Source organism: Moschus berezovskii, chromosome Y (genome assembly GCF_049115385.1).
Source record: "Moschus berezovskii isolate FMDL1 chromosome Y, NW_MosBer_1.0, whole genome shotgun sequence".
Taxonomy (NCBI): Eukaryota; Metazoa; Chordata; class Mammalia; order Artiodactyla; family Moschidae; genus Moschus; species Moschus berezovskii.
Window position 1 is genome coordinate 9,223,568 of NC_142489.1, and position 8,199 is coordinate 9,231,766.

At 43.9% G+C, this 8,199-nt stretch overlaps 1 non-coding gene across 1 annotated transcript; it reads right to left on the bottom strand.

Moving 5' to 3' along the window:
• Nucleotides 1-2,484: 2,484 nt before the first annotated feature.
• Nucleotides 2,485-2,588, bottom strand: LOC148773053 (U6 spliceosomal RNA). The gene has a single exon (XR_016037019.1). It is a non-coding gene; the product is annotated as a U6 spliceosomal RNA (small nuclear RNA).
• Nucleotides 2,589-8,199: the final 5,611 nt, after the last annotated feature.

Below are 8,199 nucleotides of genomic sequence, written 5' to 3' on the forward strand. Positions count from 1 at the left end.
TACTGGAGCTTCAGCTTCAGCATCAACCCCTTCAGTGAATATGCAGGGTTGAAATCCTTTAGGTCCACTTGAGCGCTGACTGCTATTAGTTGTCAGACAGTTAATACACTTTGTTAATACTGGGGAATACATATTATGGAACTAATAGATATCGTCTGCATTCTTTTGCCATCAAGAAAGAAGACAGCATTAGGAACACAGACTTTTCTCGATTCCACCAAGTATACTAAGTAATTTCAAGAAATGCGTTTACCTCTTGAAAGCTAGTGCATTGCCAGTAGAGGCAGGAAGTTATCCTTTGGCCGTAGCCCTTGAAAAGCTGTGAGAGGAAATGGAAAGCTTCTGAAATAGGGCAGTGAAATTGATAAGAACTAAGGAAAGTTGATGAGTCACTTCAGGTTTGCACAGCCCATCACGAACATCGTTTTTAATCGTATGAAATGTATTTTACAGTAAGGTTGGTCACTGACTGTATATACTCCAAAATCCACAGAAAATAACTTTTTTTTTTTTTTTTTTTTTGCGGGAAGGTCAGTCAGTGAACATAGATAGTAAGGAACGCATGCAATTAATTCAAAAAAGTGAATGAGGGACATCACAAATTGACTGAAAAGAGACAGGGGGTTGGAGAGAGATTTCAAAAGTTGTCCAGTCCTTGAGAGAATAATGCTTCAAGAAGCCTGCAGTGAAAAATCCTTGTTGTATGTATTCCTCTGCTGGCCTGATCATACACGTGGTTTCAGCTTTGGCAAAACCAGAGATCCCAGAAACCGTAATATAGGAATTCATATAATGTTAGGAGTTTTCACTGGACCGAGTCTTTAGGGGACGTGGGTCTGGTCACACAGACGTGCTGTGGGCTCAGTCATTACTGAGAGATTCAGCACCTAAAATACGTTGGAAAACATGCCACGTTGATGAGCATGTATCATCAGTCCTTTCAAGTTAGCTGTGTCATTTCTGTTTGCGGAACAGAATGACTCCTCGTATTTCTCTCTTATTGTTAATTTTTCTTGAAGTGTAGTTGCGTTATTTTCTGCTGTACAGCCAAGTGAGTCAGCCGTCCATATCCATATATCCTGTTTTTTTTTTGGGGGGGGAGGGGGCGGATTTCCTTCCCGTTTCAGTCAGCACTTCAGTGAGAGCTCCCCGTGCTATACAGCGGGTCCTCATTAGTTACCTGTTTTATGCATAGTTACCCAGGGTGTATATGTGTCAACCCCAATCTCCCAATTCCTCCCATCCGCTCTTTCCCCTCTGGGTGTCCATGTGTGTGTTCTCCACTTCCCTGTGTCTATTTCTGCGTTGCAAACAGGATCATCAGTACCATTTTCCTAGTTTCCGCCTATATGCATTAATATGCAATATTTGTTTTTCTCTTTCTGAACTACTTGACTCTGTATGACAGTCTCTAGGTCCATCTTGACTCAAATGATGCTCTATATTAAAAAGATGAGAAATTAACATGAAATCCACCCACGTACCAGTATGTCCTTTAGTCTGCAAGCTCAGGAAGGCGTGTTTCCTTCAACCATTCCTTAGTAGCGACAACTAAAGCAAGTAAAGTAACTTTCCCTCTCCTTCCGCACATTTGATTTTTGGTTTTGCTTAATATCTCCGTAAGCATCTATTGCATAACCCTAGACATATGCCCTTTGACACATGGAGAAACCTGTTTGTGAAAGAGGAAAAGTTGCTCAGTCATGTCTGACTCTTTGCGACCCCATGGACTGCATAGTCCGTGGAATTCTCCAGGCCAGCATACTGGAGTGGGTAGCCCATCCCTTCGCCAGGGGATCTTCCCAACCCAGGGATCAAACCCAGGTCTCCCACATTGCAGGCAGATTCTTTACCAGCTCAGCCACAAGGGAAGCCCTTGATTTATAGAAAAGAAAAAAAAAAAAAAAGCCTGTCTAATAAACCTATAAACTGATACCTCTTTAGGGATTTGCGCTACAAAGTGTCAACTTGTAATACATGAACCCTGCACACCACCTTGGACCCTCAACATCAAAAAACCACAGCAGAAGATGCTGGCCTTTTGCACCAAAGGATTATAAATACCAGCAGGATTAACCTGGCGATGTTAATTTGCATTGTCTGGTCAGAATGTCACAGTCCTTACAAAGTGACTGCGTTTTGCATGTGAACATGCTCATCTCAAAATGCTAATGTTTAGAGTATGGGAAATGGCAACCCACTCCAGTGTTCTTGCCTGGAGAATCCCAGGGACGGGGGAGCCTGGTGGGCTGCCGTCTAGTGGGTCGCACAGAGTCGGACACGACTGAAGTGACTTAGCAGCAGCAGCAGCAGCAGCAAAAGCAAACCTTGCCTGACAGCGTTTGCTACTTTGTTTCTTTTGAGATACATATTTGTTTTCAGTAACAATGCTGAGATCCGGCAGTATATAAAAAAAATAACGCAGTTGCTGTTATAATTTGAAAATCTTCTGGGGGAAAATGTTTCATGCTGTAACTTTTTTTTTTTTTAATATAACGTTTCACAAATTTCCATACCATGCTTGCCCAGGGGCCATGCTAATCTTTGTATTGTTCCAATTTTAATGTCTGTGCTGCTGAACCGACCACCGTGCTGTACTTTTGAGAGAGTATTACATGACATTGAATGAGATGGTCAAAATGCGGTTTATCCTCTGAAAACAGATCCTATAATCTGTGTCCAGCTGAGTTCCATCTTCTCCTGAAGAGAGCTTGTCCACGTCTATAATCCTGCAAGAGTTATATGGGTTCAGTCACCACAGAACCCAATCTCGACACAACTGGGCAGGAAGAAAACATCCCCGTTGGGCTGGAACTTTCTTCATGAAACAAATCACGCTGTGTCCACTAAGAAGAGGACATGGAGATGGGAAATTGTAAGAAACTTATGTGGCAACGCCCTCCTAGATTTTTGTCCCTCTCGTCTCAGCTTCCTGGCGGCGGTCACAAAACGTGATGTTCTTAAAACCAATACGAGTCAGCGCACAGTTTCTCAAGAAGGAGATAGAAAGTGAGATTCGCCGTTTTCGGCTTTCTCCCACCGTCTCCCTGATAGAGTCGCCGCGGTCACTCCAGAGCTTTCCTGAAATGCAGGATCTGATGCATTTCATTAATGAAGATGACTTGAGACTCATTTTCACCCTTCCTAAATACTGGTATGCCGGATGGTAGATGGCATGGCCGAGTTTCAGCCATGGCCATTTTGCACGGTTCAGCATCTCTTGGTATAAGTGAATTATATTAATTCAGAGGTGAATGATCCTTTGTTGTTCTTTTTAAAATAATTTGGAGAATAATTTAATTTAATTTAATTTAATTGGAGAATAATTACAATATTGTGATGATTTTTTTTGTCATGCATCAACGTGCATCGGCCACAGGGATACCTGTGTTCCCCATCCTGAACCTCCCTCGCATCTCCCTCCGCACCCCATGCCTCCAGGTTGTCCCAGAGCAGCAGCTCTGGGTACCCACTCGGTGCATCAAACTTGCCCTGGTCATCTATTTTCCATATGGTAATATACATGTTCAGAGATAGTCTCTCAAACCATGCCACCCTTGCCCTGAAGTAAGGCACTTCAGGGTCCTCATGTTTTATTTTTGCTATTGTGGTACAGGCATGCTGAATTCTCCTTCCCCCCAGCTGCTGGTGTTCAGTTGCTCAGTCGTGTCCGAGTCTTTGGGACCCAAGGGACAGCCGCACGCCAGGCTTCCCTGTCCTTCACCACCGCTCTGAGTCTGCGCAAACTCATGTCCGTTGATGACGCCATCCAACCATCTCATCCTCTGTCGCCCTCTTTTCCTTTTGCCTTCTGTCTTTCGCAGCATCGGGGTAGGCGTTATACATATTCCTGCACGCGGCTTCTCCTCTGCTTCTGGAGGGAGAAGTCCGTGCCTTTGGAGGTAGATTTGCCCAGGTGACTAGTTCAGACTCTCCGTGATGGCAACACAAGGGAGCCGGGATAGGCAGACCCCACTTCTGGGCCGAGCTGATCACCTCTGCCTGCCTCTTGAGTTTTCCTGCAGCTACCGAGCCTCATTTTGGGACGCAGGCATCATAAGATCACAGAGCTTCCATCAGTCAGGTCTGCGAGTCACAAGGATGAGTTGAACCTGTCTGCCAACCACACTGGGAAGAGACAATGAGGAAGAAGTAAGCATTTTGCACCAGTGAGATTTTAAGATTTTTTTTTAAATGTGACCCATTTTAGAAGTCTTTATTAATTTTGTTACAATATTCCTTCTGTGGTGTTTTTTTTTGTTTTTTTTTAATTCTTTGGCTAAAAGAATTAAGGTACGTGAGATCTTAGCACCCTGACCAGGGATGAACTCACACCCCTTGCACTGGAAGGCAGTCTTAACCACTGGACCACCAGGGAAGGCCCTACACCTGTGAGGTTTTAGAGTGGTTAGACACTGCCCTGTGACCTAGCTTACGGGGACTGCAGTATCTTTGGGGGAAATTGTGAAGGAAGGGGACACTGTCTAATGCTTTCTGTGGACGATACGTTTAAGGTCAGCATTTAGTTGCATGCAACTTGCAGGGTGTAAGTGGACATTCCAAAATCTCTGGCTGGTCTCAGAGGTAACCACCCATTAGAAATTCGATTTGGGGAACTTCCCTCGCGGTGCAGTGGTCGGGACTTTGTCTTCTAGTGGAGGGGGTGCCGGTTCGATCCCTGGTCGGGGAGCTAAGGTCACACATGCCTCACAGACCGGAAACATAAAAAGAGAAGCAATGTTGTAACAAATTCAATAATGAGTTTAAAAACGGTCCATATATATATTTTTAATCTTTAAAAAAAGATAAATCCTGTTTTAAAGCATCTTTTCTTGGGAGGTTATCAAAGCTCTTGACATTATGAGTTCTTAAGCAGTTGAGTCCTTGCTTGTTTCATATATGACCACAATGATCACAAACCCTGAGATCTCTGGGAATCGTACACAGTTCCTGGTTATGTCTGAGCAGGAAGGAACTATAGTTAAAAGCATGCTGAGGAAGCTTCCCTGGTGCTCCAATACTTAAGTCTTCACCTTCCAATGTATGGGTGCAGGTTTGATTCCCGGTCAGGGAACTAAGATCCAACAGGCTGGCATGGTGAAGCCAAAAAAAAAAAAAAGAAAGAAAGAAAAAGATCTTGAGCATTTATAAACTCTCCCAATATGACTAGATTAAAAAATAAATGGCGCTCAGAGCTGACTCTCCAACGTCAATACACAGAAATGTCATCTTTTTTGCAGTGAAGCTATTTTGACATGTTGAATTCCAATATTAAACACAGCTGTCAGTTCAGTACACACAGTTGAGGACTCAGGTAAAATTAGGATCATGACCAAAAGGGGAAAATGAAGACAGGGTTGATGGAAGCAGGGGAGAGTTTATATCAGTAGAAAAATAGAAGAAAATATGAATTTATGCAGAGAATATCCTCCAAGTGATGTCTTTTATCCCCCAAGGGAGAAAAAAAAAAAAAAAGCTTTCAGCTAGTATATTTATAGGTACAATTATAAATGTAGTATAATCCTCTTTTGAATTTTAAGAAATCCAGTAGACCAAAATCTGACATCAAACACAATAGAAATAAGCGCAAGCTGCATAGTTTGGGGCAGATAAAACGTTTTCCCACAAAACATCCAGTAACAAACAGCATAAGCTTTGAACTATTTTTTGCTACTATTTTAAAGCAAGCTGTAGATCTCACTGTCAACTTTTTTCTTATATTCCTGTTTTGTGATAATAATGTCTATTGACAGCATTTGTTTCACAGCATGGCGTTGTACCCATCTCATTTTAAAATAATAGTCATTTTAAAAAGATACAGAAAAAAAGTATAAAATCAGCTAAGATTGTGTCATCTGGAGAAAGAAACTGTCTTTCTTTTTCAAGAAATCTCATTTGACATAAAGAGAACTATTTCTTTGAACAGAAATACAGATTGAAAAAGCTTGAATTATTTGTGTCAAACTCAGGAAAAAAGTTTAGCTGACTCAAAACTTTTGCTGATGTAAATTAAATGATTGCATCACCTTGCAGAAAGAGATGATTTAATGATCCCTTAAAGAATGCTACTTCTGCGTAGTTCTGCGAAGAATGGGCTTCCCTGGTGGCTTAGAGGGTAAAGCATCTGCCTGCATTGTGGGAGACCCAGGTTCTATACCTGGGTTGGGAAGATCCCCTGGGAAAAGGAAATGGCAACCCACTCCAGTATTCTTGCCAGGAGAATCCCATGGACAGAGCAGCCTGGGAGGCCGCAGTTCACGGAGTCGCAAAGAGTCAGACACAAATGAGCAACTTCACAAGAATGCTAAGATGATAAATAAGATAGAATGTGTCTTTTCAATGATTCCCCTTCATTTCATGACCCAGTGTCTGCCCTGAGTGGTGGTTTAATCACTCACTTGTGTCTGACTCTTTGCGACCCCGTGGACTGTAGCCCGCCAGGCTCCTCTGTCCGTTGGGACTTCCCAGGCAAGAATACTGGAGTGGGTTGCCGCCTCCTTGTCCAGGGGATCTTCCCAACCCAGGGATCGAACCCCTGTGTCTGACTTCTCCTGCCTTGGCAGGCGGGATCTTCACCACTAGCGCCACCCGGCTGGGGATCAAACCGGGCCCTCTGCCCGTTTGTAGCTCGGCGTCCTAGCCACTGGACCAGTAGGGAAGTCCCCTCTTCCTTGTTTTTACTTAAAGGAACGTCTGTGTGGGTTAGACACTGCTCTCTGTCACCCAAAGGCAGAGAGGTGAACAAGTCAGTGGGGAAATAGAAGAGAAGAATTCTGGCAATGGCTGTGCAGACAAGGGCCTTGACGAAGAATGAAGGACGTGTTCATTGACATCATTCATTGACACCCCCAGTGAATACAGGTGGATGGTACGTGGGAACAGACAAAAAACAGGACCCAGATGCCCTGCAAGCAGGTATGCAGAACACCTGGGAAAATGTGCCTTCACTGCCCAGAAGCTGCCCCTGTCTCTTTCATGTAATATCGCTTGGGCTTCGAAGTTTTTATAAATGGCTTGATTTAACCGGTAAAAACATAACATATAAATCTAACTCCTTTCAACGCCAAGTGAATTCCAATTGCCTAACTCCTCCGTCTTACTTGTGTTCAGTCACTAAGTCATGTCCTTCTCTTTGCAACCCCATGGGCTGTAGCCCGCCAGGCTCCTCTACCTGTGGAATTCTCCAAGCAACAATACTGGAGTGGGTTGTCCTTCCCTCCTCCAAGAGATCTTCCCGACACAGGAATCGAGCCTGCATCTCCTGCCTGGCAGCTGGATTCTTTACCACGGCACCCCTTGAGAAGCCCTGTGTTACTTAGGTTCCTCAAAACAGCGTTTTCGTTCCTAGGAACGTTGGTCTTTTCCCATCTCTTGTCAAACATCCTAACCAGCAGTATGCTAAACATCTCATGTTTCCCTCCTGCTTGGTTTCTCGGAAGGAGAATGCTGCTACTTGACCGAATGGATTTCACTGAGCATTTGATAAAGATCTGACATTTGACAAAGATGTATTCTACACAAAAAGCCCAAGGTGACATAAGTCTTAAGACTTGGCTAGTTGTTTACCTCCCCCACTCACTTCAGTTCAGACTCCTTGTGACCCCATGAATTACAGCGCACCAGGCCTCCCTGTCCATCACCAACTCCCGGAGTTCACTCATGTCCATCGAGTTGGTGATGCCATCCAGCCATCTCATCCTCTGTCGTCCCCTTCTCCTCCCGCCCCCAATCCCTCCCAGCATCAGAGTCTTTTCCAGTGAGTCAACTCTTTGCATGAGGTGCCCAAAGTATTGGAGTTTCAGCTTTAGCATCAGTCCTTCCAATGAACACCCAGGACTGATCTCCTCTAGAATGGACTGGTTGGATCTCCTTGCAGTCCAAGGGACTCTCAAGAGTCTTCTCCAACACCACAGTTCAAAAGCATCAATTCTTCGGCAATCCGCTTTCTTCACAGTCCGACTCTCACATCCATACATGACCACTGGGAAAACCATAGCCTTGACTAGACGGACCTTTGTTGGCAAAGTAATGTCTCTGCTTTTTAATATGCTATCTAGGTTGGTCATACTTTCCTTCCAAGGAGTAAGCATTTACGTTAATCATCTTCAACAGTCTTCACTTACCCTTAGTGAAGATTAAGGGATAAAATCAATATGATATCACAGGCTCGAAAGTCAAGTGGATTTTGAATGTGTTCAA